The sequence below is a fragment of the Lepus europaeus genome, chromosome 6, assembly GCF_033115175.1.
Source record: "Lepus europaeus isolate LE1 chromosome 6, mLepTim1.pri, whole genome shotgun sequence".
Lineage (NCBI taxonomy): Eukaryota > Metazoa > Chordata > Mammalia > Lagomorpha > Leporidae > Lepus > Lepus europaeus.
The window spans coordinates 55,702,357-55,728,103 of NC_084832.1; the positions used below are offsets into that span (position 1 = coordinate 55,702,357).

General features: G+C 42.8%; 1 protein-coding gene across 3 annotated transcripts in view; it reads left to right on the forward strand.

The window, feature by feature from the left end:
- The window catches only part of DGKH (diacylglycerol kinase eta), a 202,672-nt gene that overhangs the window by 97,615 nt on the left and 79,310 nt on the right, over nt 1-25,747 (forward strand). The gene's annotated exons all lie outside the window — the stretch shown is intronic.

Genomic DNA, 25,747 nt, shown 5'->3' on the forward strand with positions numbered 1-25,747 from the left:
GTGTAGGATTTCTCAACTGGGCCTGGAAACTGGGCCATTACAGGGACCCAAGTTACAAGAAAGAGACAGAAGATTACACATCCTTGTAGAGTGTGAGGCCCAGGCTCCTCTGGAGTTGCCTCGTCTGCTCTTCTCCACAAACACACCCCCTGTACCATTATTTATAAGGCCAAAGTGTGGCAACCATGGAGAACTTCTTACACCTGGGCCTGCATGCCAGTGCTTGATGAAGCTGAATCTGAAGGAGGCCTTTAGCCTAGGGCACCTTGTGGATGGCTATGACTGCAGTCTAGTTAGAAAGTCTGGCCAGTTTTTTTTTTTTTTAATTTATTTTATTTATTTAAAAGATAGAGTTACAGAGAGAGGTAGAGACAGAGAGAGAGGTCTTCCATCTGCTGGTTCACTCCCAAGATGGCTGCAACGGCCAGAGCTGAGTGGATCTGAAACTAGGAGCCAGGAGCGTCTTCCGGGTCTCCCAGGTGGGTGCAGGGGCCCAAGGACTTGGGCCATATTCTACTGCTTTCCCAGGCCATAGCAGAGAACTGGATCAGAAGAGGAGCAGTTGGGACTAGAACCGGCGCCCATATGGGATGCTAGCGCTTCAGGCCAGGGCTTTAACCTTCTGCACCATAGCACGGGGCCCCAGCCTGGCCAGTTTTAACCTGTATGGGGGACATTGAGACGATCCGGAGCTGCTGATGCCACTGTCATCCTGACTCTGGAGAGAGCACTTACAGCTCTCTGCATGCAGTTAAACCTCTAGAACCCGTCTTCTCTAAGAGGTTCTACATAAAACTGGCAAGAATGGCTCAAATCAATGCACTTTTTGAACAGTTACAGGATTATTATTATTATTTTTTAATTTGAAAGGCAAAGGTACACAAGGAGAGTTAGAGAAACAGACACAGAGAGAATCTTCTATCTGCTGGTTCACTCCCCAAATGCCCACAACAGCCAAGGCGGGGCCAGGACAAAACCAGGAGCCCAGCACTCAGTTTGCATCTTCCCTATGAATGGCAGAGACCCAAGTATTTGACCCATCACCTGCTGCTTCCCAGGGTGCTCATCAGCAGGAGGCTGAATAGGAAGCAGAGCAAAGACTGTGCCCTGCAAGCAGGCATTCTGCTACGGGATGCGGGTATCCCTCAGAGCAACCCAGCTGCTGCAGCAAGTGTAAACTCCAAGGCTACAGGATTTATTGGGACTTTATTACGGTGTTTACATGACTGAAGTATTTAGTAGGAGGCTCTTTAGTCCCACACTCATTAACTCTGACTTCTGATACTCATTTGTGGTACAGACTAAAGCCTCAAATCCAATACAAGACAATCTTCTGTCCTGGGAATAGAGGCCTAATATGAGAAAATAAGCTACTCACGATAAAAACTTTAAAAATAAAACACTATAAATATCTGGATATTAGCTCAAGAGGATCTGACACCCAGAGGCCATCCAAATGAAGCTGCAGACCCCTGGATATTTTTAATATCTTGGATGTTCTCCATTGGCTAGTCTGCTGGAGTTCTGTTTGCTAACAGTGTTCTGTTTCAGATTGCCGAGGAGGCTGGAATCTGTTAACAAAATTGGGAATAGCAGAGTGCCATGGTATTCAAATTCTCCAGAAAATCCCAGAGATATTTGCAGCTCTGTGTCTTAGGAGGAACCCAAGCCTGGTAGAGTCTTAAATCACCCTGATGTGTACGGAGAGAGGGGCTCTGAGTCTTGGTCTTGTTTTATTAGGACACACGTATATGAGAGGTTTCAAAAAGTTCATGGAAAATGCATGTTATTAAAAAAAACCTATGGGGCTGGCGCTGTGGCACAGCTGGTTAAAGCCCTGGCCTGAAGCACCAGCATCCCGTATGGGCGCCGGTTCTAGTCCCAGCTGCTCCTCTTCTGATCCAGTTCTCTGCTATGGCCTGGGATAGCAGTGGACGATAACCCAAGTCCTTGGGTCCCTGCACCCACGTGGGAGATCCGGAAGAAGCTCCTGGCTCCTGGTTTCAGATCTGCGCAGCTCTGGCTGTTGTGGCCATCTTGGGAGTGAACCAGTGGATGGAAGACCTCTCTCTCTCTCTGTAACTCTATCTTTCAAATAAGTAAAATAAATCTTAAAACAAATTTTTTAAAAAAACCTGTGCATGTATTTCAGATTTTTTTGCATCAAAATTGATTCATTGAAAGAAAGCAGCAGTTTATTTGTTGTAAACAAAAGAACTTTTCCTATGTTCTTTTCAGAAATGAATTGTTTTTATTCTCTTTTTCTTTTTTTTTTAAAGATTTATTTTATTTATCTGAAAGAGTCATAGAGAGAGGTAGAGACAGAAAGAGAAAAAGAAAGAGGTCTTCCATCCGTTGGTTCATTCCCAGTTGGCTTCAACAGCCAGAGCTGAGCCGTTCTGAAGCCAGGAGCCAGGAACTTCTCCAGGTCTCCCAAGTGGGTGCAGGGGCCCAAGTGCGTGGGCCATCCTCCGCCGATTTCCCAAAGCACTTTAGCAGAGAGCTGGATCAGAAGTGGAGTAGCCAGGATACAAACCGCCACCCATATAGGATGCAGGCACTGCAGGCCAGCACCTTAACCCACTGTGCCACAGCCCCTGCTTTTATTCTCTTACTTCTTTTGAAACTATGTTTGCTTATTTAAAAGCTGTATATCCAGAAATAAGGTAATTTTTATTATGATGAAACAGAAAATTATTGGTCATAGCTACCCATCCAAAGTATTTGAACTGTGGTGTAGCTGGCATACAGAGTTAAATATATATAGCTATTTTATTTTACATTGTTTACTGTGAGGTAGTATTAAAGATAGTTACTTCCTAAACAACACTCTGGCCTCAGAATCAGCCCTCAAGGCATTCAGATCTGGCTGAAGAGCCCATGGGAGTATGGCAGGCATGGAAAGCCAAGATATCATGGAAAAAAAAAAAAAGACCTAAATGAATGATCTCTGTGAGTGAGATCCCAGTGGAAAGAACGGGGCCATCAAAGAAGGAGGTACCCTTCTCCGAAGGGAGGAGAGAACCTCCACTTTGACTATGACCCTATCGGAACAATATCAAAGTCAGCGAACTCTAAAGGCTTCCATAGCCCTGGCAACTCATGACTAGAGCCCAGGGAGATTACTGACGCCATGAACAGGAGTGTCAAATTGTTAAGTCAGCAACAGGAGTCACTGTGTACTTACACCCCATGCGGGATCTGTCCCTAATGTGTTGTCTAAAGCCAAGTGATGCTAGGACTGGTACTGAAACAGTATTTTTATACTTTGCGTTTCTGTGTGGGCGCAGACTGATGAGGTCTTTGCTAATTATATACTGAAGTGACTGGTGTTTTTATGGATGCTGAGTGTGGGCCTTTCTCTGCCCTGTACATCCTGTCTGGGATATCGCTGGGTGGAGGGCTTTCTGGGTAGGGAATCCCTCCCAGAATTTCACAAGAGTCCCCCTTGTTGAAGGGCAGATGAAATTGTGGTAAGCTGCCCCCAGGGAGAGAGCTGGGACCCACCAACCAGGTTATAGAACAACGGCAAGACTTTTGATATGTAAATGCTGGTTTGCTTCCAAAGTTTGCTCCCTGGTTCCATCACACAGAAATCCCAGTTTTTCTTCAGCCCCTCACACATACCTAGGCTCATATCTACCTAGCTACTTTAACACTTATCCCTCAAGAGAAGTGGCCCATAACTTTACGGGGGGTGTTAACATGGATGAAGGTCCATCTTCTGTATTTTCTTCAGAGCTGGCGTATGTACATAGAGTTGATCATGGATATGCCTTCTCTTGCTGTCTGTCCTGTGATATTTCGAGGTGGCCTGGGAAATGATTGTCTTGTATGGTTGAGAGGACTAGTCCTATCATCCTAAGAGGTGGACTGGAAGCCTTGTCTCAAGGCAGACTGGAGCTGGATGGCTTCTTTGTTAGAGACAAAATGGGTTACAGCATTAAACGTACATGGTCCAACAAGAAGCAAGAGTATGAAAGCTAGCAGGCCGGGGTAGGGCAATAGCCTGGATTGCCATGACCACACGTTAGGATAAAAATTCCAGCCTTGGTTAGCCTGGTTCTGGAGTTGTTTGGCCTTACCCAAGAAAGAACGAACATGGTTTTGTATCTGTCCAGTTTGATCGACATCCCCCCTCCAACAACAACAAAAACCATTTTAAGAGCATGACACAGATGCCCCTCTGAGAAGCAGTTAGCATGCTTAACTGCATGTCTGTTTTGAAGGACTGGGTTTACCAACCCTAGTACAGGGATCCCAGTCATGACAGCCTTTAACTGAGCAAGGGCTGTGTTTTGTTCTTTCCCAAAGGAGGGATCTCTGCTCTGACTTGCTCTTGAGAGTCTAATATAGAGCCTGCTATAGGAGCTTTGCTGTTTCTTTTTGTCTAGGGATCCATAACCTGTTAATTGGAGCTATATTAAGGTTGTAGGAACAGGAATCTGCTACATGGATAGTATTCTCTCTGAGGGCCAGTTTCTGTTCCCCAGAGGTAAGGATGATCCCCAAATAGTTTGTTTTGTGATAGAGCAATTGTGCTTTTTCTTGTATAGTAGCAGAACAGTAGCCATGTTCTGCTAGGAAGTCAAGAGTGCTAGTCACATGCCCAGAGTTGGAGTCTCAGGTGGGAAACAGACTAGCAAACCATCTATATTTTAAATCGTGTCCCTACCCTGCTTAAGAGATTGGTCTGTTAATTCATCCGCTAAGGCCCTGTCCAAAAAGATGGGAGCTGTCATAAATCCTTGCTGACAGTACTGTCCATGTGAGCTCCGTTCAGTGGATTTTCAAAAGCCAAAAAGGACTGGCTTACTGGGTCTAGAACTATGCAGAAAAAGACATCTTTAAGGTCTAGTTTGGAAAATAAGGATTGGGGACTACTGGACGGAGCATGACCACTACCTTCTTAGTGAGTCCCAGGTCTTGGACCATTCTCCACTTATCTGGCCCTTTTTTGATGCACATAATGAATGAACTGTAGGGGCTGACACATCCCTTAAGTATTCCCTGTTTAAAGAGACCCTTAATGATAGGCTTTAAGCCTCTTTTTACCCGTGGATGGAGAAGTTGTTTTTGATGGGGAACATTGGCAGGATCTTTAAGTCTGACTTTTATAGGAGTTACTGTCTTTCCCCTCACACAACTCTCCCATTTATCCATACCTGAGCATCTACCTTTAGCTTGAGGAGGGGAAGACAGCCTGTGACTCCCACTGGTAATAGAAGCTGTACATGAGACTGGAGTGGATATCTCAGCCTAATCATGGAGCAGGTGCTTCTGGGGTTCTTAGAAAGGAATGGGTTAAAGTGGAGGTCTCCCCAAGAACAAGCAATAGGTTGAGTGAAATAACTCTCTATGAGTTGTCCAGAATCTCCCTGGATGGCCACCTTGTTATGAAACCTAGGTCCAGTGGAAAAGGGAATAGCAGAAAAATGGGCTCCAGTGTTGACCAGGAGCTTTACAGGCTGGTCCCCTACTGTAAGTGTTGCCTAGGGCTCCTTGGTTTGTGCCCAAGCAAGTGGAGCACCTGTAGAGTATGCCCTGGGGACCAGCACTGGTTGATTATTGGCCCTGTTCTCTCTAGGGATAATAGTTTTTCCCAGTGGTCCACTTTACACATGGGACAGGGTCCCAGAGGTGAGCGGCTCCTCTGGGGACATAACATAATGGTGAATGTGTAGGAATATTGAAATTTGTGGTTCCCATCTGTAAGGGGGGAGATGGGAAGGAAGTTGGCTAGGAGTCAGGCGAACCCCAATCCCCATTGTGGCACAGCCTAGGAACGCCTAGCTGAGAGCCCGTACCCCCTAGTAGGAGTGGTTGTGCTTACCTGTGGGTGGGTCCCAGACCTTAAAAAATTATCTCCATAGGATGAGCAATTTTGATACTCCTCTGAATTTTGGTCTCAGTTAAGAATTTAATTTCCAAGGAGAAAGTTGTTAAATTAGTTTCTGGCAAAAAGAGATTTTCAGTTCAAAGGTTTGTGTCTTAATACACTTCTGTAGTCTCTGGGCCCAGTTTAAACTTGGCTAAGACCACATTTCAATTCATGAAGGTAAATGTAGGTTTGTACTTAACAGGATGTAAGTTACAATGTAGAGAGCAACAGACAAGTAAAGTCAGAAGCAAGATTTTCCTATTGCTAACAGGGTGGTCAAGTGGTATCTAATTGGAGATTTTATTGGATTTATTTTTTTTATTTTAGTTTTGTTGGTTGTTGTAAGATGAGGCTTGCTGGTAGCAGATGTAAAGGATTCTGGGTAGTCCAGGAACTCAATTGTGTTAGCTGCTCAGGGTTGGGGTAGATGGTCAATCAGGCATTTTAAGGCACCCTCAGAAGCTTCCTGTAAGCTGCCCTCCTGGTGTGGAACTCAAGGCTAAAATTAGTTTTTGTGCCTTGGAGGAAAATCAATGAGTAGCAAGAAACCTTTAAAAAGAGCTGACATCCTCAAGTAGGTAGTACGGCTACCTGACAGCCCTGGCGCGTGACATCAGGATTCATAAAGCCACTTTCATCTCGACTGAGTGATGTCCCCCATTGAACCAGGCGTTGCTCAGGGACACAGCCTGTGGGGATCAGTGAGTAGGGCTTCTTAATCTGTGGATGGGGTGCATTTACACACTCCATTGATGCTTTGTAATCACCTAGAACGATACTGCTCAGTGGGAACTGTTGGCAGTGGGTGGCTACTGGGGAAGTAACCATAGGCCTGCCCCTGGTATGTCCAATGGGAAGAGTCACAATATTCCATGTGTTCTAGAGCTTATGATTATAAGAGCAGTGGGTTGAGTGTTTGGCCTCTGTTATCTGCTTTCTGCATAAACGTTGGTCATTTTCCATTATGAAATTCTGGTTGGGGCCGGCGCTATGGCTCACTTGGGTAATCCTCCTCCTGCAGCGCCAGCATCCCATATGGGCACCAGGTTCTAGTCCCAGTTGCTCTTCTTCCAGTCTGGTTCTCTGCTGTGGCCCGGAAAGGCAGTGGAGGATGGCCCAAGTGCTTGGGCCCTGCACCTGCATGGGAGACCAGGAGGAAGCGCCTGGCTCCTGGCTTTGGATCAGCGCAGCGCTGGCCGTGGCAGCCATTTGGGGGGTGAACCAATGGAAGGAAGACCTTTCTCTCTGTCTCTCTCTCTCTCACTGTCTAACTCTGTCAAATAAATTAAAAGAAATAAGAAATTCTGGCAATAAGCAACAATTAATTATTTTTTCCCAGTTGCTCAATAATATCCTTAGAGTTGCCCTCTGTAGTAGGCTGGCCCATGAGTGAGCTGTCAGGACAAAGTCACTAGCCCTTCTTCCTTCAAGACACCTGTAAGAATCCAGCTTTTTGGTTGTGTTTTGTCGTTTGGTTTACAGGTCGAGGGCCCCTGTAGAGTGTGTTTTAGAATTGTATTTGCCTTTTTAGGATGTGAAGAAGCATGCCTAACAACAAAGACAAGCATTTCTGTCCTCAAAATGACTATGGAAAAAATCTCAAAAACATTTTGCCCTGGGACTTAACACAATATGAGAAGATACACACCTTACAGAGCGGATTGTAAAGAAAGCTTTTCAAGTGCTTAGATTTATCAGTACCTTCACCGCCCCCACCATCTTCAACCAGCAGGGGTCTATGTGCACAAAGACATGTGCACTCATATAAAGATATGGATTGCTCAACATAATAGCAAAAGGTTGGAAATGTTCCACGCATGTGAGTGAGAGACTGGTAGGAGTGAATTATGAAATATATTAGACAATGGACTGTTACCCAGCCATAAAAAAGAACGATTCGAGGTTTTGTGTGTAACAATTGGCACTGAATTCCTATTTATATTCAGTAGGAAAAGCCGATGCAAGAGTGTGCATGCACGAGCATGAAGTGTTACTCTTTGTGTGTTTGTGTGTGTGCACACACACATGCGTTCAAACCCCAGAAGGCCATGTAGTTGCTGTACAGTCGGAGAATATTCCTGGAGAAATACAGAAGAAGATTATAAAGATACGCCTTCAGGAAAGGAGCTTGGTAACTGGAGGCAGATGATACGATGGAAGGAGATGTGGTTTTCATTCCAAATACATTTTGAATGTTGTATCATACATGTGTGTTACCTAATCAGCAATTTTTAAATGCTCCATGGCAGTCTTTTCTGGTAGCTTCCTACCAGATGCAGTTGACGAGAGAGATGGGCTTGATAGGGCGGCCTTGGCCAATGCCATATCACCCAGGGAAACCATGATAGGGCCCGTATCAGATTGTCTGTAGTGGGAAGGGAGGAAGAGATGGTTGTGCATAAAGCCTGGAGAGCTACAGCCACAGGAAGGGGAGAAGAAGAGGAAGAAGCTGATGGAGAACTGTTGCATTAGGGAGAATGCATGTAGAAATGATGCTTTTAATTAATGCTCAAAAAAAAAAAAAGTGAGAATAAAACCAGGTTTGTGGGAGGTAGGGGTGGAGGGAAGTGAAAAGGGAAGTTCTGGATATGGTGATGGTTAAGGTCACCCAGGATGTCCAGCAAGCCATCAGAAGAAGTGCTTTAAACACTAAAATGCCTCAAAGTGCTTTTTTGGGGCCATTTTGATGGCTCCTTTAAGTTTCTATCATATTTAAGTATCCTTTCTATTCTTTAGTATAATTATGGACTAACCAAAGATTTAAATTTTAGAAACATTTTAGTTTTGTGGTGACCAGTACAAAACAAGATAATTACGTTGTTTTGAAATTTTCCATTACATACATGTCCTGTACAAAGCCATTTACGGTTACGCATCAAAAGAATTTATGCCAAGGGAGGGAGGCTAATGCATTGTTCCAATCTCTGGTACAGTCTGAAAATACTAAATGAATGGTAGAACTTTTAATGTGTCCATTAACTAATACCACTAATTTACCGTGGGAGTATATGTGACAGCTTACATAAATAATTTGTGAGAGCACTATGATTCCTATTATTACAGCAAATACAGAAAAACAAAGTTTCTCCTGTGCATTGTAGTACTTCCAATAGAAGACCTAGATGACTATTTATCTTGTAAATATTTTGTTCTCTGAAGATGCCTAGTTTGCAGAGACCTATGTTAGTGAAGTGATTATCTCCATCATCATCATTATCATCGTCTACAACCACCAGTATGTTTGTATCCACTTTCCTGTTCGCCTTTAAAGAATGCAGAAGTGTGGGGGCCAGTGTTGTGGCATAGTAGGTTAAGCCACTGCCTGCAGCACTGGTATTGTCAGTTTGAGTCCCGGCTGTTCCGCTTCCGATCCAGCTCCCTGCTAACGTGCCTGGGAAGGCAGCAGATTTGGGCCCCTGGCACCGATCCAGGAGACCCAGAAGAGGCTCCTGGATCCTGGCTTCGGCCTGGCCCAGCCTTGGCCACTGCAACCATTTCGAGAGTGGACCAGTGGATAGAAGATCTCTATCTCTCTCTGTCTCTCTCTGTCTCTCTCTCTCTCTCTATCTCTCTCTCTCTCTCTCTCTCTCTATATATATATATATATATATATATCTGTCTCTATCTATATCTCTATGTCTGTTGTCTATCTGTCTATTTATCTATCTCTCACTCCACCTTTCAAATAAAATGAATCTAAAAAAAGAATGCAAAAGTGGGGTGAGCATTTGATTCGATGGTGAAGACACTGCTTGGGATACCTGTATCCCATAGTGGAATGCCTGTGTTCAAGTCCTGGCTGTGCTTCTGATCCCACTCCCTGCTAATGTGTAACCCTGGGAGGCAGTGGTGATGGTTCAAGTAGGTGAGTCTCTGCCACCCCCATCAGAGAACTGGATTGAGTTCTAGGCCCCTGGCTTTGGCCTAGCCCAGCCCTGGCTATTGCAGCTATTTGGCACGTGAACTAGCAAATGGAGGATCTTTCTCTCTGTCTCTGTCTCTGTCACTTTCTCTTTCTCTCTCTCTTCATCTTTCAAGTAAATAAATAAAAATTTAAAAGAAGAAAGCACACATATATACAAGGTTGAGATGCAACCATGCAGCATGTCCGCACTTTTCTGCCTGTCCTTCCAAGATGATGTCAGTAAATTCTTTGTCCTTTCTTTAATTTCCTGGGGAAGACTAGGAAGCAGACAGAATTTAGTTTCAAATTCTGCCTATGCTTTGTGACTTTGGACAAGTGACAAACCCTTCTGAGCCTTGGAGTCTTCCAAGGACAAATGGGGATACTCCTTTTTGAGTTGTGTGCAAAAAAACAAGATTATATACCTGGATGGTTATAATTACTCCTTAACTAGATACTCTTAGTGTTTTGGACTTGTAAAATGATTTTATCCTCAAATATGAATGGTGGAGTCTTCTAAACCGTGCTTCCTTGTCCTGCCTCACAACACCAGTGAGTCACCTTGTTCTATGAACTCGGCCTACTAAGAAGCTATTCAATCCTTCCATCTCTGCCATCTGCTCAGATCTTCATGGGATGCTCCACTGTGCCCCAGCTCATGTCTGTCATGCTTTCCCTGTCTTTTCCTGTGTCTCCCACCAGCAAGCTGACCATCTACACTGCTGCTCTGCAAGAGTTGTCTTTATCAGATGAAGATACCTGGCTTGTGTCACTTCCCTGATTAAAGCCTGTTAGTCCTGGCACTCTTCACTTTTAGGATCAGACCCATACCCCTTAGTTGGCTAAAAACTCTTTCCTTTGTATCCCCTCTGGCTTTGTTTTCCAGTCACTTAAAACTGTGGTTGTCATATCACCTTTCACAACACCCAGCCCCTGTTGTAACCTCTCTCCTGTGTGTACCTGTGTCCCCTTGACTCATGGTATCTATGCCTACCCTCCCACACCTCCTGCTGACTTCCTCCCCCCCACACACACAAAATCTTACCCTTTCTCTCTCCTTGTTCGAGTCTCATCTTCACCCACAAAGCGTCCCCTGATTCTTTAGTTTTGGTTAGTTGTCTGTTGGCTGTGTTCTTGAACCCTGAATGCTATGAGTGCAGATAGGGTTCATATCGTGAATTATCTCCTAAGCTGTGCCCAGTGGTTTGGAAGATAATAGACACTGACCTTATCAAATTTGGTTTACTTATCTATGTTTCCCATAGTTCTTTGGGCTCTTTGAGTGAAAGGCCTAGGTATTTCATCTCTGTTCCACAGACTGCAACAGTGCTTGGCAGAAAATAGGCATGCTTTTCATTTTCTAATGAATGAATGAATGAGTTCCAACGGAGAGTGTTCATTTTAAACTATTGCAATAGATAACCTCAAGATGTTACAGTGCCTCTAACCCACTGTCTTTATCTGACACTTAAAACCTTAACATACTCTGTTATAGGACTGTGTTTGGTTTTTAGAGTATGACTGTGAAAGATGTGAAGTGGATGGAGTCAGGGATCAATCAAATGTTAATACAAAAGTGAAGAAAAGTGCTTAAAGCTTAGAATAGCATGTTGTGATGAAGGGTACAGGGGAGAACTTAGATAAGGTCATCAGGGAGAGTTAGTGAACTATTTTTCAAAGAACATGGAGCTTACAGTCTTAGAAACACTAAAAAATGATTTGGATGTATTTTTTAGTAATAAGACATATTTATAGCTATTTATTATATAACTAATTGAAATTATAGCATAATTATTTTGAAAATTTTTATAGGAAGAATAATTTTATTATTGCTAATCTGAAATTCTTTATATCTTGACAATTTTCTGTTGAAACAATTGTTTGGATGACATTTGATTTCCTAGAGCTTACATGTATCAAATGATAGCAAAATAGATTGTATTCTGGGCAGGGTTCTGTGGTTCCCGTGAAGAAACTTGTTGTCTGGTATAACAGAAGATAGAGGTTGTGGTTTAAAGTTTCAGAAGAACTGAAATACACTCTGGCTCTGCCACTTGCTGAGTTTGCTGCTTTGAAAAAGTTAGGTTTCGGTTCCCCTCCCATGAAGGCCAGGTATCCGGAAGATTAAATGAGATGAAGTACATGACCATACTGATGGTGAAGTACTTCTAAAATCAAATATGCTACAGAACATCACAGCTCCAAAGTGTCTTACTTTTTTTTTTTTTTTTTTGACAGGCAGAGTGGATAGTGAGAGAGAGAGAGAGAGAGAGAGAGAGAAAGGTCTTCCTTTTTGCCGTTGGTTCACCCTCCAATGGCCGCTGCGGCCGGCGCACTGCGCTGATCCGAAGCCAGGAGCCAGGTGCTTCTCCTGGTCTCCCATGCAGGTGCAGGGCCCAAGCACTTGGGCCATCCTCCACTGCCTTCCCGGGCCATAGCAGAGAGCTGGCCTGGAAGAGGGACAACTGGGATAGAATCCGGCGCCCCAACTGGGACTAGAACCTGGTGTGCTGGCGCCGCAAGGCGGAGGATTAGCCTGTTAAGCCACGGCGCCGGCCACAAAGTGTCTGACTTTTAGTGAAGCTAATTATTAGCTCCTTTGAGGGAAAGTTGTTTGCATCCATGGATACGGATTGGAGCTATGAGTATAATAAGAACATAGATTTCAGGTGTTAATTTACCAGTTGATTATTACAATACCAAAATGTATAATTAGGTTTATTTTATGAGTATGGTAGGCTGAGTAATGGACCCCCAAGAATGTTCCTGTCCTAATCCTTGGAGCCCGTACATGTCACCTTGCCTGGCCGAAGAAACTTTGTGTATATGATCTTGAGATGTAGAGATTATTCTTGGGTGTCTGGGCGGGTGGGCCCAGTGTACTAATAAAGGCCCTGGTAAGAGCAAAGCAAGAGGAGTCAGCATGAGAGGAGATGCGACTGTGGAAGCAAGACACTGGAGAAACGTCAGGAAGGGCTGCAAGCCCAGGAGGGAATGAAAAGGATGGGGAAATGGATTCTCCCCTAGAGTCTCTGTCAGGAATGCAGCCCCACCCCACCTCCACACCTTGAGGTACATTTGTGCCATTTGGAGCCACTAAGATTGTGCGAATTTGTAGCAGCAGCGATAGGAGACTAATCCAGTGGGAGATGGCTAATTGTTAATAATGAGAATTTATTCGAATTCTAGGACTTTCAGTATTAGCTTTGACCCATGCTTTGTTAGTCTTCAAAGAAACAGTAGTTTATTATTATGGATGTGATTTATTGCATTAACTTTTAATTCCATTTTCCATGAAATTTTTGAAGCCTCTGTGTGTGTGTGTGTAAAGTATTTAGTAAGATAGCACAGCACCAATAATCCCAGAAGGAGGTTAGAAGACTCATTACTTTTATACTCTGATAGATTCAAAGGCTGTATATATGTTGAAGTTAGTAGTTTATTTGGAAAATGTTTGGATTCTCCCACCCTAAATATCTTTGTTTTACTAAAGTATAATATTTTATTAAATAGTTTTCAACAAAATTTTAGTTTATAATGTTTTGAATTTTTAAATTTAAATATACATTTTTAGAACTTGAGATCTTATGGAAGTACTGTGTATGCAGTGGTACTGACTGTTGAAATCTGTGGTTCTTTTTTTTTTCTTTTTTATCTTTTTATTTTTTGTTTTATTTAGGTTATACAAGTTTCATATATAGTTAATATATACAGATTTAGGAGCATAGTGGGACATCCTGCCCATCTGCCCTCCCACCCACACTCCAACCTTTCCTCCACCTCCCTCTTAGATTCCCTGATCATGTCTATTAGGATTTCTATGTGATTCTTTTTTTTTTTCTTTTCTTTTCTTTTTTAAGATTTATTTACATTTGAAAGTCAGAGTTACACAGAGAGAGGAGAGGCAGAGAGAAAGAGAGAGGTCTTCCATCCACTGGTTCACTCCCCAATTGACTGCAACAGCTGGAGCTGGGCCAATCAGGAGCCAGGAACTTCTTCCGAGTCTTCCCATGAGGGTGCAGGGATTCAAGGACTTGAATCATCTTCTTCTGCTTTCCCAGGCCATAGCAGAGAGCTGAATCAGAAGTGGAGCAGCTGGAACTTGAACCAGTGGAGCAGCTGGGACTTGAATCAGCATATGGGATGCTGGCACTGTAGGCGGCAGCTTTACCTGCTAAGCCACAGCACTGGCCCCTCACAGTGTTTTTTTTTTTTTTTTTATTTTACTGCTTTATGATAATTCAATTCCTAGCTTCTTATAAAACCACTATGCTGTATGTTATGCTATTCCTATGAATGACTTTGTTTTTGTTTGTTTGTTTGTTTTTTGATTTTTTTTATTTAGTAAATATAAATTTCCAAAGTACAGTTTATGGATTACAATGGCTCCCCCCCCATAATTTCCCTCCCACTCGCACCCCTCCGATCTCCCGCTCCTTCTCCCATTCCATTCACATCAAGATTCATTTTCAATTATCTTTATATACAGAAGATCGATTTAGTATATATACTAAGTAAAGATTTCATCAGTTTGCAACCACACAGAAACACAAAGTGTAAAATACTGTTTCAGTACTAGTTATAGCATTACTTCACATTGGACAACACATTAAGGACAGATCCCACATGGGATATAAGTACACAGTGACTTCTGTTGTTGACTTAACAATTTGACACTCTTGTTTATGGCGTCAGTAATCTCCCTAGGCTCTAGTCATGAGTTGCCAAGGCTATGGAAGCCTTTTGAGTTTGCCGACTTCGATCTTATTCTGACAGGGTCATAGTCAAAGTGGAAGTTCTCCTCCCTTCAGAGAAAGGTACCTCCTTCTTTGATGGCCCCGTTCTTTCCACTGGGATCTCACTTGCAGAGATCTTTCATTTAGGTTTGTGGTGTTTTTTTTTTTTTTTTCCCAGAGTGTCTTGGCTTTCCATGCCTAAAATACTCTCATGGGCTCTTTAGCCAAATCCAAATGCCTTAAGAGCTGATTCTGAGGCCAGAGTGCTATTTAGGACATCTGCCATTCTATGAGTCTGCTGTGTATCCTGCTTCCCATGATGGATCGTTCTCTCCCTTTTTGATTCTATCAGTTAGTATTAGCAGACACTAGGCTTGTTTATGTGATCCCTTTGACTCTTAGACCTATCAGTGTGATCAATTGTGAACTGAAATTGATCACTTGGACTAGTGAGATGGCATTGGTACATGCCACCTTGATGGGATTGTATTGGAATCCCCTGGCACGTTTCTAACTCCACCATTTGGGGCAAGTCTGATTGAGCATGTCCCAAATTGTACATCTCCTCCCTCTCTTATTCCCACTCTTATATTTAACAGGGATCACTTTTCAGTTAAAATTTAAAAACCTAAGAATAATTGTGTGTTAATTACAGAGTTCAAACAATAGTACTAGAACAAAAAAAAATACTAAAAGTGATAAAATATTACATTGTACATCAACAGTCAGGACAAGGGCTGATCAAGTCACCGTTTCTCATAGAAATCTGTGGTTCTTCATGGAAACAGGTATCAGAATTTATATTTTATGCATTAAGAAAATAAGAATGATCTAATATCTGTCATAGAAAGGCGTCAAGTTCACCTGGGAAGGAACACTGATGCAGCCACGGCTGACTTCTCCATCAAGAAGCTGTGTGATTAGGTAGTCAAACTGGCCCAATTGCAAGCAGAGCCACGGAGACTCAGGAGTTCAGAAGTGAGATCCGATAGCCGTCTCCTGCTCAGTGCATGCCACTCCCTCTGCCCCCGTGCCCAGAAGCCCTAAGTCACCAGCTTCTGTGGGCACTGATGTCTCTTAAGCAGGAGAACCACACCAGCAGCGAGGACACCTGGTGCCTGGGTCCCCGATTGCCTTTCAAGAAGGAATTCAGGAGTGAGTCAGGGAGTCGGGAATGGTGAACAGCAAGAATTTTATTGAGAAAAAACAAAAGATAGCAGAGTGGGGCCTACCTAGAGGGGAGTGGCCCCTCTCTGAACTGTTTAACATCGTAAGGGTCATTTAATGAAAGGGGAGCGACATTCTAACAAGGTGGAAGAATATTCATGGTTTTTGCGGAAAATAGGTGGAGATTTCCTGGAGTCTTGCTCCCACCCCCTTTCACATCACATATGGCCCCATGTTTCCTGCATGGCAGCTGGTGGGTGTGTCATTCTCATGCTAAGGTATTACAGTGAGTGTACAATGAGCTGCAGGTTGATCTAGGTCAGCCATGGCCCCGTAAACTGGTATAAGCTGGGTCCAGGCAGGGGCTCTGCTTATCTTCAGTGAGAACCAGACCTGGGTCCTGTAGATCTTGAGGTAACAGCAACTGTTTTCTCCAGGTGACCCAAGTGCACCCTCTACCTCCCTGTCTCAATATCGCTCAGCTAATGTGAGTTTGATCTGGGAAGGGAGGAGGGCAGTCAGACTTTGAGCCCAGCAGGGCCCATCCATGTGTGTCTGAATAGATGGAGACCTCCATGTCCTTCCCCTTCTTAGTTCCTTGAAGAGCCATGCTTAAGTTTCTCAAATGTTTGGGTTCTTTTTTTTTTTTTTTTTTTTTTTTTTGTAATTTTGAAAGATTTCAAATATAAACAAACTCAGGACCACTCAGTAATGAACTCCCCACCCCCATTGTCCAGCTCTTTGTGCTGCCTAGGTTTTGTTGCATCTGCTTTGTTCCTTTCCCCTGTGCTGTATGGAGTGCTTTAAATCCTTCACATCATTGCACTTCACCCCTCATTCTTCAATAGTGACCCCTTAGAATATGGTGGCCAAATTTTAACTCTTCCTGTTTTCCATCTTTATTTTTTAAATGCTGCTTAGCTACAAAGAAGCTGTGAAAGAGAAAGATACACTGTATTCAGTTATGTAGTTAAATAGTGTACACTAAAGAAATAATCTTTAAAAATTTGTTTTCTTGCTCTAACACTGCTATTACTTTGAGCCCACATCGGCAGTGCATTAATAGATTGCGGGCAGTTTATGCAGTGGCTGTGTTTCATTTTTCTGTTCAACATGCTTTAGGAAAATTAACTTACAGTTGGTTTACAGAGATAATTGAAGGATCAATGAGATTTTGCCTTTTTGAACTAAGTAAGTAGTCACGTCTTTTTGAAGAAAAAGAGAAAGACATGTCCTTGGCAAAGATGTTCTGCTGTTGTCCAGAAGTCACCTCTCTCTCTCTGATAAACTGATTTCTCAGAATAGTTGTTACATATTTATAAAATATATTAGAATTTATATTTTAATACTAGCATTTTCTGATAGAACCTTGTCACAGTGTTTCATATTTATGCTACAGAGTTCTCAATTAATTATGTATGTCAATGTATAAGTTATTGCTAGATTTCCAGTTTGATTTTTGAAATACATATGATATCCAAAAGATACATGGGTACATCAGAAAGTTTATGGAAAATGAAATCTAAAAAATGCTTACTTTTGGTGCGAAAGTTTTAAAATGCATGCATAGGCAGTGTCTTCAAAAAATTTATGAAAAATGTATGTTATGAAAAAGCTATGCCTGGATTTCAATTTTTTTACACCAAAATAAACAAATGTTTTCAATGAACTTTTTGAAGTACCCTCATGCATGGTTTCTCCTTAGGTAGATAAACAAGCAGCATTTTTGCATCCTTTCTTGTGATGGTGACAAATGCTGCCCTCTTAATGTTAAAGACCTATAGGGATGGCTTGGAGCTTGAGACCTCCTGGTCTGTGTGACAGGAATGCTTCCTGAGATCAGTTAGTTGTCATCCAGCCAAAATGATCAACCAATCAGAAGGAGGATCAGCCAAACCAGAAGTGTAGAATGACTATCAAAAATTTTCTTTGATTCTCAGTAGAGAGTGTATCTGTGTGTTTATGTACAAATGTAAAGCATGGTTCTGTGTAGACCTCTGTAGAGATTTCTAGACCATTCTGAAGAAGAAAGTTCACCTATCAAGCAATTTGATTTAGGATCCTAATTACATAGTATGCTTCCTGCGTAACAGACTTGCTGGATAAATTTCAGCAGTTGGTTATTAGTGAAGTATTTGTGTGTGTGTGTGTGAATTGTCAACCTCTTTTTCTTATCACTAGTCAATTATATCTTTAGAAGTTATTTTTAATCATTTTGGATATTCTGAAAATTGTCTTCTGGGATTTCATGGAACTACTGTTCCTGAGCACTTAATGCAGATTCTATAATGTTCACATTTATAAACTGAACATTTATGATATTGTACCAGTATGTTAAAGTCTTTACTTAATCTCAAAATCTTTTATCCTATTGATTTAAATTATATTACCTGTTGAAAATACCTGTGGCACCTTTTCAGCCACAGTGCCAGGAATGCATTTGTTGTAACATTGCACTTAGTCTGCCATGAAAATTCAAACAACCTTGAGAGAAAATGTACGTTAAACCTTTATGATCTGTTAAGACTTAAGAAGAATTGCTTTTTAGTTAGATAACTGTCCTCTTAGGAAACAGACAGGGCTTGAGAAAACTGGATTAGAAGGTGAGGAAGTGTCAATCCCCAAAGCACAGGAATCCAGAGAGTGGATATAGGACTTAGGAACTCAGAGCCTCCAGGGACTGCTGGGTATATGTGTCTGAAGTGATCAACAGAAGAAAGCAGGCTTAAACTCCTTGTACTTGTGCCTATCTAATTGTAATGGAGTTTAACTTTTTTTTTTTTTTTTAAACAAGATAGCTCTTCAGGGTTCAGACAGCATTGCCAAACAAAACCATCAGATATCACAGCTTGGTGACCTCTGTCACATTACACAGGACAGATGGAAGACTGTTTTTGATTGGACCCATGCCAAGCAGTCCTGTTGAGTGCAGCCAAGAGCCCTGGGAGTTTGGGAGCAGCAGGGTCCTGAAAAGAGAGATGGGGGCCAGAAGGATTCAAAACATTTTCTTAACTTTATTTAGACCAGACCCTGTCTTTACTGACAAAAAAGGAAGACACTTCCACTACCCTTCATGGTTGATAGACAGGGCTATCGTCAGAACCAGCTGTGGAGCTGTGCCAAAGTGCATCTGAAATTACTTCTAAAATCGCCCTCACCTCTCTGCAAACCAAGACATGGTTCAGCAAGTCTAGTTTGGAGCTTGGCTGGTTGTGTTTTGATTCAGGTGCACACGAGTGTTGCAGATCTGCACTCTTGGATGTGGACATTTCCAGTTTAATCCTTAAAGTATGGGCAACTCTCTGCCTTCAAAATAGTCACTTAAGATGTATGGTTACATTGCAGCTTGGCATATTGAAGTTGTCAAACTGGATTAGTTATTCCACTCTGTAAAGAAAGAATGAACAAAGCAACATCCATAATTGAAGAGTTGGCTGTAGATTCTGTAAGGACAGATGAAAGAGGTGTGTTAAGACTGCATAGTTGACAACATCAGGTTACAGCAAAACAGTGTTAGAAAGGCACATAATTATACTTCATTAGTCTGTAACAAAAGTCATATTATATCCTCTAAATTATAATCAATGTAAACAATAAAAATTGCTGTTGCACAATTAGATTTTCCTGCTTTTCACCAACGGCTTTTCACGGAGAGCAGCTCAGGATTAGCCACTGACAAGAAAACAGACTTGTGAGTCCTGCAGTACTACAGACGTGTTAAGCTTCTTGTGAACTTTAGATGAGAAATAAGAACTTCCCAACATTTAAAATAACAAGTGACGATTGCAGAATTTCCGTCATTGCAGAATTTGAAAATCTGACTTACAATGAGTAGCTGTCTATCTTGGACACCTTAGGTATGGGCCTTACAAGGGATGGCATGCTGAATTCTTGCCGTGCTGTTCAGGTACCTGGGTCCTCTTAGTTCTGGTCAACCTTTTCCTGTTTTATACAAGTCCTTTGGGGAAAGTTAGATGTAGTGCAATTAGTGAGAGTCAGTTTTTTCCTAATTTAGTAGTTGATATTTTTCTAATATCTTAAAAACCTTTTTTTTTTTTTTTTTTTTTGTATTTTGAGAGGTAGGGGGACAGAGAAGAGGGAGAGAGATAGAGAGTGAGAGAGATTCAGAGAACTCCCATCTGCTGGTTCACTCCCCAAATGCCTGAAATCTGATTTCTCAATCCAGGTCTCCTGTGTGGGCGGCAAAGACCCAACCACTAGAACCATCACCTGCTGCCTCCTACAGTGTATGTTAGCAGGAAGCTGGAATCAGGAGTGGCGCCAGGGCTCAAACCCAGGCGCTTTGACATAGGAAGCAAGCATCCCCAGTGGCATCCCAACACTGCCAAATGCCTGCCCTGAAAGTTCCCTAAGGTCTTAAGGAGCAGGTCAGCAAGTTGTCATTTCTGTTTTGATGGTTTGCTAGTCAGTGACTACTTTGTTGGCAAAATGCCTCTATTTCTGACATCTGCTCATTTGATCATATTTAAACAAGAAGTGTAGACACTACAGAAGAAATCTGTAAATGTATGTTATTTCTGTCCCTGCTAAGGATTGTGATGCTAACATTTGGTGAGCTTTGAGCATGGCACGGTGCTAAATGCTCTGCCTCATCTCCTTAATCCGCACCTGGCTCTGCAGAGTTGTGAGTTGCTGCTTGGTCCCCACGGAGCAGCAGAGTGGTTAAGGCTCAGAGAGCTCAGGAAGCGTTTCCACTGCCACTCAGGTGAGGAGGGGTGCTGAGGTTCCAGCCAAGCTGCTCTGGCTCAGAAGTTGGAGATTGACTCACTTTGCTTTTCTGTTAATGGTTTCCAGTTGAGAATTTGCAGACGATTTCCTAACTCACTTCTCTTTAAAATTTTCTCCCATTTTTTGCAAGTGCTACCATTGTTGCAGGGAACAGCTGCTTTAGACACTCAATCTCAAAGGCTGAGCTGGGTGTTAGGAGAAAAATCCCGCTGGCTTGGTCCCACCTTCAATATTCTCAATCCATCAGTATTTAGGGGCTGGATGTCAGGAGTTTTAAAAATCCCCCAGGTGATTCTGTTGTGCAGCAGAGTTTAAGAACTGCTTTGGGGCTGGTGCTGTGGAGTAGCTGGTTAAGCTTCTACCTGTGATGCCGGCATCCCATATGGGCACCCATTCTGATCCTGGCTGCTCCACTTCTGATCCAGCTCCATGCTAATGTGCCTGGGAAAGCAGGCCCAACTGCTTGGAACCCTGCTACCTATGTGTGAGACCTTGATGAAGTTCCTGACTCCTGGCCCAGCCCTGGCTGTTGCAGCCAATTGGGAGTGAACCAGTGGATGGAAGGCTTCTCTCTCCCTCTGTCTCTGCCTCTACCTTCTATAACTCTGCCTTTCAAATAAATAAATAAAATCTTTAAGAAAAAAAAAAGAACTATTTCTTTGGAAAATGTACTTTAAAAAAAAAAAGATTTAGGGGCTGGCGCAGTGGTGTAGCGGGTAAAGCTGCTGCCTGTAGTGCTGCCATCCCACATGGGCGCCAGTTTGAGTCCCGGCTGCTCTGCTTCCGATCCAACTCTCTGCTGTGGCCTGGGAAAGCTATAGAAGATGGCCCAAGTGCTTGGGCCCTACACCCACATGGGAGACCCGGAAGAAGCTCCTGGCTCCTGGCTTTGGATCAGCACAGCTCCAGCCATTGTGGCCATCTGGGGAGTGAACCAACGGATGGAAGATTCTCTCTCTCTCTCTCTGCCTCTGTCTCTAACTCTGCCTTTCAAATAAATAAATAGATTTAATTTAATTATTTGAAAGACAGTGTGACACAGACAGGAGAAAGACAGAGAAGGAGATTTTCCTCTTGCTGGTTCACTCCCCAAGTGGCCATAACTGTAAGGACTGGGCCAGGTGGAAGCCAGGAGCCTGGAACGACATTTGAGTCTTCCACATGGGTGCAAAAGTCCAAGCACTCCACCCATCTTCCACTGCTTTCCTAGGCACATTAGCAGGGAGTTGGGTCAGAAGGGAGCAACCAGGATTCAAACTGGCACTCACATGAGATGCCAGCATCACAGGCGGTGACTTAACTTGCTGTGCCACGATGCCAGCCCCAGATAGTGAAAATTTTTGAATTCTAAATTCGTCAGTAAAAAAATAAAAAGAAGAAAAAAAATAGGGTTTTTATTTTAGAAGTACCATTTATTTGCTTTAGAAACCTCAGACAATGCAAAAGTTACAATTAAAATGATCTGTAATCCCTTCACTAAAAGATAACAGTGTAACAGTGCAGTATCGGGTTTTGTGTCTATTTTTTTGCCCCGTGCATGTTTAGGTATTTAAAGTCTTGTTTATATGAGGGTGCTTCAAAAAGCTCATGAACAGTGGAATTAAAAGATAAGTTTGTTTTGGTGCAAAAAAGTCCTGAAATCCATGTATGTTTTTATCTTAGGTATTTATGTCTTTACTTACTTGAGAGGGAGAGTGACAGAGCTTCCGTCTGCATGCTCCCCCCTCACATATCTGCAGAAGCCACCATGGGCCTGCCTACAGCTGGTTGCCAGGAACTCCATCCAGGTCTCCCTGTGGGTGGCAAAAACCCAGCCAGCACCTGTTAACTCCCAGGGTGTGCCTTAGCAGGAAGCTGGAATTGGGGATGGAGCTGGGACTGGAACCCAGGCACTCCGATAAGGGATGCATACAACCCAACCAGCAGCAGCTTCCTCGCTGGGCCAAATGCCTGCACCTGCACATACTTTTGAAGGCCTCTCAATATTACTGTCAGGTAGCATTTCATATATTTAGTGCCAAATTGTCTTCCCCATCTTATGTATTTACTAGCTTTACCAAACTGCTAATGATGGCATAATGATGCCATTGGAGAAATCCCTTTAGGCCAATAACCCTCAAAGGGAAGCAGTTAATGGCGAGTATGTGTTTCTGGAAGTACCAGGTAGGAAGCTGATTTCTACGCCTCTGCTTGGTTCCCTCTTGTTCAGCACTTACCTAAGTAAGTTCTTGTTGCGCTTCTAGTCTCCCTGATAGACTTTCGCAGCAGTGCCTACGTGGTTCTGGCATGTGGTACATGCACAGTAAATACTCCAGTAGCCGAACAGACAGAAAGAAGTGTCCCAGGGTCTGAGGCCGGAGTTACAGTTTGAAAAAAAAAATTGAGTTACTGAAATAAGATCAGATGTACTTGCAAAAAACTTATTCAGGAGAAGTAGTAGGAAGAGAGAGTAAGGGTGGTGTTGAGATAGGACGGGGCTGTGAGACACTTCAGGAGAGGTAAGCGTCAGGACCTTCAAGGGAAGTAAAAGCTCCTGTAGTTCAAGAAACTTCCTGGACATTGTCCCCAACAGGTTGCCTTCCCTGGGGAATAGCTTCCCTCCCCAGTATGATGAAGGGATCACATCTGATCCATCCATTATCCCTGTCATACTCACTTGTCATAAGACCCTGAATCGAACATGCTTTCACAGTAACTACTGAGTAATTTTTGGAATTTATTCCTCACCTGACATTTCAGAGATGTGGAGGAGAAGCCACTGTCACGTGATGGAGTTCAGGAGCGTGTAAGCAGAGCCTGCCAGCCACAGGGTGGTGGGCAGGAAACTCAGCACTGGGGGCCTGCTGAGGGCTTAGCCCAGGAGGGAAGGGGCTGGTTTGGAGATGGGAGGTGGTGCAGCTTTGCTGGGCAGGCCAGGCTTGTCTTCAGTCAGCCCAGACAACTCACTGAGGTGTTCTGGGTAGTGTAACCATAATGCCAGACAGCTTTGCACATGTGATTTATACATGGGTGCTTTTTTCATACTGATTTCTTTACAGTGTAACTTTAGAATCAGTAGGCACTAAAACCACCTTTAGGGGCCTGCGTCATGGTTCAGTGGGTTAAGTCAGAGCACTGGTTCAAGTCTTGGCTATTCTACTTCTGCTCCAACTTCCTGTTAATGCACATAAGAAGGCAACAGATGAAGTTTCTTTTCTTTTCTTTTTTTTTTTTTTTTTTGACAGGAAGAGTGGATAGTGAGAGAGAGAGAGACAGAGAGAAAGGTCTTCCCTTTTGCCGTTGGTTCACCCTCCAATGGCCGCTGCAGCCGGCGCATAGTGCTGATCCGAAGCCAGGAGCCAGGTGCTTCCTCCTGGTCTTCCATGCGGGTGCAGGGCCCAAGGACTTGGGCCATCCTTCACTGCCTTCCCGGGCCACAGCAGAGAGCTGGCCTGGAAGAGGGGCAACTGGGATAGAATCTGGCACCCCAGCTGGGACTAGAACCCGGTGTGCTGGCGCCGCAAGGCGGAGGATTAGCCTGTTAAGCCACGGCGCCGGCCAGCAGGTGAAGTTTCGAGTACTTGGGCCTCCGACGCTCCATGTGGGACATTCGGGTGCAGTTTCTGTTCCTGGCTTCAGCTGTCCCAGACCCAACTGTTGAGGCTGCTTGGAGAATAAACCAGCAGATGCAGTATCTCTTCGTCTCTGTTGTTCTGCCTTTGAAATAAATAAATGTATAAGTAAATTTTTTTTTAAATCGTAAGGGCTGTAGATAAAAACAACAGTTTCTTTTTGACTCTGACAAACTTAACTTTCTATTTAAGAACATGTCATGATCTTTATTTGCATATTACTATTCTTTTAAAAAAATTTTTATTGTAAAGGGGACTCTGCAAATGTATACCATTCACTTCATTAGCATATAAGGTACATGTATGACCTGGTTATATAGTATTGTTGGAATCATTAGGAATTGGCATGTAGATCCAAAATCTACAAGATAATTTAGAAGCTATTTTCTTTCTTTTTTCTCTTTTTATTGAATTCATGATGAATTTTAAAGACTCTTAATATAAAGGCATTAAAGATAATTAAAATCTTAAGTCAGGGTGCTTTACTTAGAAATCAACAAAGAACAAAATTAGTGAAATGACAAGCCTGGTTTACTTGCTGAATAATAGTTGTCTCCTGTTAAAGTCATAAATAAGAGAGAGGGAATCCTTACAGTTGCATCAGATAGCAAGAGATAAATAAAATAAATGCTTATGTTTATTCAGATAACATCGGTGAATCCAGTGGAAGTCAGGGGTTTCTGGGAGGCTGTGCCAATTGGCAGAGCCAGGAGTATATTATGATTTAATGGTACCTCGCTGCTGTATTTGATGAGCTGTCCTAGAAAAACATTTTGAAGCAATAAAACATCCATTTAGCTCCTGAGTAATGAGGGAAGCATTGCTCTTTGCATTAACTATTTATTCAGGAAGAAAAGTGACCAACTGCTAATAAGCGTTATCCAAAGAGGGTCATGGAAAAAACAGAAGAAAATGTAAAAGTGAGGTTCTCGTCTATTTCGTATGCAATTAACAAATGCCCGGGGCTGAATGGTTGGTGCACCTTTTCCATGTGACTTTTGGACAGCCGTATTTAAGTGGTGAGTGCCTGTCAGATGCATTACTAACAGCGCCCGATTTTAAGGAAGGACTGCGTAGCCTAACCCAATGACAAGCGAGGGGGCGGCGACCGGTGAGTAGCTAAGGTTGCACTGATCTCTGGAATAAGGGACTTATTTTTTAGGTGAGTAGTAGTGTTTGAGGCTCACTAGTTTTCTTGTTTTGGAAAAGGTTTCTTTTTTTTTTTAGATGATTGTTGCTTTTTCATTACTTGTGAAATCTGTTCTCTAATACAATATAATGTTTAGAATTATCACTCAATCAAAAGACTTGACCAGACAACATTTCTTACTTGCTATATGAATAAATATGTTGTTTAGTATTTGGAACTAATTTCTAGGTAGGAATGTAGCATTGTGTTCCTGTCCCTCCTTCTTTGCTGTTGATGCTTAGGATTTGGTAACAACCAGAATACTGTATTCATGTGCAAATAGGGGTTTCCTTTCAAGTCATTTCAGCATCTTACTGTGGAGCACTTCCCATGTTATAACAGCGTGAAGTTTTCATTCCACTTGCTGCAAGTTCTGAATATAATTAATTTTCCCTTTTTAATGACATGAGAAAAGATAAAAGTCACACTTATTTCCTTCCCTAAAGCCAGCGAGAGGATTTTTTAGGCTAATTCTTCCTCTGACTGAAACTAAAATGTATTACAGTGGGG